Source organism: Lithobates pipiens, unplaced genomic scaffold (assembly GCF_037356315.1).
Source record: "Lithobates pipiens isolate NorthernLeopardFrog02 unplaced genomic scaffold, aLitPip1_a1.2 Scaffold_13, whole genome shotgun sequence".
NCBI lineage: Eukaryota > Metazoa > Chordata > Amphibia > Anura > Ranidae > Lithobates > Lithobates pipiens.
In genome coordinates this window covers 545,787,492-545,793,491 of record NW_027507718.1, presented here as the reverse complement: position 1 = coordinate 545,793,491, position 6,000 = coordinate 545,787,492, and positions in this window count along the sequence as shown.

The following is a 6,000-nucleotide window of genomic DNA, read 5'->3' as shown; positions in this document are numbered from 1 at the left end:
CACAAACTCCCTAAAACACCAGTGTAATAGCATGCCCAGCAGCCTACCTGGGGTTGGCTGGTGCCTGCATCCGCCGGAGTGTCTTGGGGATTAGCCTCCATGGTCCCCCTCTACAGTAGGTGACCGCGATATTGTGTCAATCTCGCTGCTTCTAGTGGCGAGATTGACACCCTACGAGCTCCGATGCGGGAGCCAGCGCCGAGCTGGCTCGCATCGTGAAAGGAAAAATGTTTATTTTCCTTTCCCGATAAGCGATGGCGGCGGCGAAGAAGACCGGGCCACCGCTAGTAAAAGAGCTGGAAGAAGAAGCAGTTGCCCGGCAAGAAGAACCGAAGAGGGGGACAAGACCCCCGAAGTCTGAAGAGGGCGGCGACGGTGAAGAAAAATGCCGGGCTCCTCCGCTAGCAAAAGAGCTAGCAGAAGATAGTGGAGGAGTCCGGCGAGAAGACCCCCGGAGCTGTGCAATAAACTATTTTAACCCTTGTGTGTTGTGTTTTTTTTTTACTTTATTTTATAGGTGAATGGGTAGGGGTACATTGTACCTCATACTCATTCACATAGGGTGGGGGGCCGGTATCCGGGGGCCCCCTTATTAAATGGGGGCTCCCGGATTCCAATAAGCCCCCCGCCCGCAGACCCCAACAACCAGCGGCCAGGGTTGTCGGGAAGAGGCCCTTGTCCTCATAACATGGGGACAAGGTGCTTTGGGGTGGGGGGGCACGCGCCCCCCCTTCCCCAAGGCACCCCCCATGTTGAGGGCACGCGGCCTGGTACGGTTCAGAAGGGGGGCGCTTGATCGTCCCCACGCCCTTTCCTGCCCGACCGGGCTGCGTGCTCGGATAGGGGTCTGGTATGGATTTTGGGGGGACCCCACGCCATTTTTTTCGGCGAAGGGGATTTCCCTTAAAATCCCTTCCGGACCTAAGGGCCTGGTATGCCCCCGAGAAGGCATCCAGGCTTCATGAGTGAGGCGACATTGTCGCCTCGCTCTGGCTGCTTTAGGAAAAATGAAATTTTCCTATTTCAGCCAGCACAACGGGATCGTGCTGGTTAGAGAAGCCTGTCGCCGGGAACCAGTGCGATACTGTCGCGCTGGAAACACAATGTCGGCGGCACCTACTGTAGCTCCGGATCCCGCCGCTAGTCCGGTATAGCTGGACGCGACTCTGTAGGCACAGCGCTGGCTTTTCCTCTCCTCCTTGTGCCCTAGAGACCCGGAAACCGGAAGTCTCGGCACGCAGTGATGACGCGGTTCTGCCGGAAGTGACGCTCTGCATCTCCGACCCCCACCGCAATAAGGAGCTGAGATGGATGGTTCCAATCACCGCTCCTGGGGGGAACCAACGCCGTCCTGCCACTGGCACACCTCAGCACTGGAAGGAGGAGGGTAACGGGTCTGCTCCGGTCAGCTGAACGGTACCCGAGCCCTGCCCAAAAAAGGGTAAGGACCCCACTGGAGCCTAGATAGGACCCAGTCCCCTACGGCTCCAGACTCTTCAGGCAGCCCCTGAGAGATGAGTCCCTCCAGGCACCTTGCAACATGTTCCTCCGATGGAGGAAACACAAATGACTGACCAGGGACCTGAGGGACAGCCTTTTGAACTGTGGCAATGTGTTTCCCGGGTCGATGGGAGGGACTCCATCTCTCAAGGGCTATCCTGGAAGAACACTTGGGGGAAAAAAAAAGAAAAATATATAAAAAATATAAAACTTGTGAATTAACCCTGGTTATAGAAATACTCACAGCTACCGTGCAGTGAGAGCGCAATAGTGATAGCTGGAGGCTCCCCAAGGGGCATCTTTTCCGGGAGATGCGCTGGCGTCCGGCGCACGCAAAACCCCCACATGACAACACCCGGGGCGGACAGAACTCCAAAGGGTGCTGGTCCTTAGGAATGGTTATGTATGTGATTTAAAGACATCTAAAGGGTTTCTAGAATAAAAATGTGAGGGTGAATAATGTGACATGTGAAAAAAAAAAAGAATAATATGAAAGTGTACACAATATAACAGTTGGGTATTGCACTTGTGTAAGGTGATGGTATCAGTGAAAAACAAAACCATTGACTCAAATGCAGTGTGTAATAACCAAATCCAAAATAAAAAAATATATAAAATAAAATGCAAAAAATGTGAGTGAGTGCATTATCTAGGATACCTTACCTAGTGCTGAGAGATATGAAGCAATGAAGTGAAGTGCTGGGTGCTAGCAATGTAAGGAGGGAAGTCCAACCTGTGGGAAACGCCGACCCCGAATGGGACACATATGGGCGCGCACGCCAATCACCCGCAAACGCCACGCTAGCGTGCAAGGTGGGGGGAGGTGTCTGTGGCCGAGAGACCAAGTCTGTCAGCCACCCGTACACACGAGTGAAATTTCCAGCGGAAAAATCTTGGATGTTTTTTCCGACGGAAATTCCGCTCAAGCTTGGCTTGCATACACACGGGTCACACAAAAGTTCTCGGACGTCAAGAACGCGGTGACGTACAACACTACGACGAGCCGAGCAAATGAAGTTCAATGCTTCCGAGCATGCGTCTAATTGTTTCCGAGCATGCGTAGGAATTTTGCATGTCGGAATTGATACAGACGATCCAAATTTCCGATCGGAAAGGTCTTGTTTGTAGTAGCGCCTCCATTTTTTTTATGAAGCCAATAATCTATATGGTTTCATATCTATCTGTGTTATGTGCCTTGGTGATATTTTAGCTGGTACATCAGCCATCTATTTTTCTTCTTTTTAACAATTATTTTAACAATAAAATTTGCATTATTGCTTTTTACATACCGTATTTATTGGCGTATAAGACGCACTAGCGTATAACAGGCACCCCAAGTTTAGGAGGGAATTTAACCGGTTCCCGAACAGCGCACGCCGATGTATGTCGGCAGAACGGCACGGGTAGGCATATTGGCGTACAGGTACGTCCAATCTTCAATGCCGCCCTGCCATCGCAAGCGCGCCGCCGGCGGCGCACTCGCGTGCCGGTCGGGACCCCCGTGAGTCCGGTCGCGGGTCCCGCAGACTCGATCGCCGCGGGCATACCCGCGATCGTCTCACGGGGCGGCTGAATGGAGGAAATGCTGTGTAAACAGCATTTCTATATTCTGCCTAGCAACTAGTGATGCTGATGTCTGCTCTATGTGATTGGAGCAGAGATTAGTGTTCACTAAATGAAAGCCCAACCCCCCCACATTTAGTAACACACCCCTAGGAACACTTAACCCCTACACTGCCACCCCCTGGTTAACCCCTTCACTGCCAGTGTCATTTACACAGGAATCACTACATTTATATAGCAGTGATTACTGTAGAAATTACAATGGTCCCAAAAATGTCCGATGTGTCTGCCACAATGTCGCAGTCACAATAAAAATCGCTGATTGCCGCCATTACTAGTAAAAAATAATAAAAAACTATTAATAAAAATGCCATAAAACTATCCCTATTTTGTAAACGCTATAACTTTTGCGCAAACCAATCAATAATCGCTTATTGCGATTTTTTTTTTAACCAAAAATATGTAGAAGAATATGTATCGGCCTAAACTGAGGGGAAACATTTTTTTTTATATATTTTTGGGGGATATTTATTATAACAAAAAGTAAAAAAATTATGCGTTTTTTTCAAAATTGTCGCTCTATTTTTGTTTATAGTGCAAAAAATAAAAACCGCAGAGGTGATCAAATACCACCAAAAGAAAGCTCTATTTGTGGGGAAAAAAAGGACGTCAATTTTGTTTGGGAGCCACGTCGCACGACCGCGCAATTGTCAGTTAAAGCAACGCAGTGCCGAATCGCAAAAAGTGGTCTGGTCTTTGACCAGCAAAATGGTCAAAAGAAAGTGGTTAAAAGAAAAAAACTTTTAGGAGGGAAGTATAAGGAAAAAAAGCTTACATTTAAATGCCCATCAATGCAGCCTTATCAGTGTCATTTGCAGCCTTGCATTGCAGCTTTCCGCCTTCCATTGCAGCCTTGTCAGTCGTTTGCAGGCTTGTCAGTGTCATTTTAAAAATGGCGCGGCCGAGATACAGAGCGGATGTCCTGTGTATCTCGGCGACGCTCGTTCTCAGGTATTTTCGGCCCTTCTCGCCTATTTTCGGCCATTCTCTGCGGCTTTCGGCTGTCCGAAAGCCGCCGAGAACGGCTGAATGCGGCCGAAAATAGCCGAGAACGGACGAAAATGAAAGCCACCAAGAGTGGCACAGAAGGTTAGGAAAGGAGGGGGGAGGGGATTGGTGTATAACACGCACCCCCGATTTCCCCCTGATTTTAGTGGGAAAAAAGTGCGTGTTATACGCCGATAAATACGGTATAAATGTTATATAAAAGTGTAGCGCTTCAAAGATATGGCGTATTTTATGCCAACCTTACAGAAATATATATGTATTCAGTAAATATTCCCAATGTGAAATGGTGCACACAACATACAAAGTCACATGTAAATATTACTTGCTATATATAGATATATAGCTGTGAATTAATTCCATAAAGAAAAAGAAACAAGAGAATAAATCAAAAAATGAGAGAATCCAGGAGTGCGCATGCGCGAGGCGCCGCGATTGGACATGTTCTGATCAGGCTCCGCTAGCCTCCGGCCCAAGACGAGCTACAACGAGCGACGGGGACCGATCGGGACTTCACCGGACCAGCAGGCAGTGCCCTGTGAGCGGAGGATGCCGCGGAGAGCGGTGGGGAGAGGACCACATCATAAACAGCACCTACAGCATTCTCGTAAGTCCCACTCCTTGCAGGCCTCACAGCAGGCCAAGATGGCGCCCGGGAGGGGAGACACGCAGCGCGGCAGCCCGCGGCCCCCTCAGCAACATACAACCCCTCCAGACGAGCAGCAGCAGGGGGAGGATGACACAGACCTCAGCAGTTTATCCGCCCAGCGATCCCACTTTTTATTAGAATCCATGGAGACAGACAGTCACCTGCAGGATTATAATCCCCCACAAGCAGCTCAGGGGATGGAGAGGGGGGATACAGCAAGTGGAGGGGGAGACGAGATCAGCAGAAGCCATTATCCCGCTCTAGCCTTATCACCCGAGCTGATGTCCATAGAGACCCCTTTTCATCCCAGTCTCAGGATGAGCTCTTTTCTCCACAGAGTGGACAACAGCAACTATCCCCTGGGTCAGGCTCCCCTGACCGTGCTGTGTTTGCAGACTCTCCGGCCTCCTCCACAGACAGACAGATGGCTGAGTTAGCTGAAGTGGCGTTGAGTCAAAATAGTAGCGGGCCCGGCCAGCACCCCATCCCTACTGCTACATACTCAGGGGACGCGGTCCTCTTGGCTAGATTCTCTGCCCTACTACAACAAGAACTGTCCAAAGCATGCACTATAATCACTACGGGCATGAGGAATGCCTTCCAAAATATAGGAGAGAGGCTGGACACCATTGAGTCAAAAATGGACGGCACAGTGAAAAGAGTGAACCAAAACTCTAGAATGATTACATCTCTCCAGGACCAACTAGATCAAGCAAACGCAAAGATAGAAGACCTGGAGAATAGGTCTCGCAGGTACAATTTCAGAGTACGCTGACTCCCAGAAACTGAGGTGAACTTGGAGGATTCCATACACCATCAGCTTGAACTAGATAGGGTTCACCGAGCCCTGACGGCCCCAAGACCGGATGGACTACCGCGAGATGTGATAGTCAAGCCCCACTATTACCGGATCAAAGAGAAAATAATGACGGAGGGGTGACATATCTATAGCAGGGCACCCGATCCAGATTTTTGCGGACCTAGCCCAGACGACATTCCAAAAGAGGAGATCACTGAAACCGCTTCTGAATCATCTAATAGATCACTGCATCAAGTATCGATGGTCATTCCCATTCCGATTGACATTCGCTTACAAGAACAAAACCCACTACTTCTCCGATTTCCACTCCGGTGAGCTGTTACTCCAGAACCTGGGTCTACTTCCCTTGGAGCCTGGGGCTCCCAACACCTCTATCGAAGCAGGTCGACCGGTGTCCCCCTTG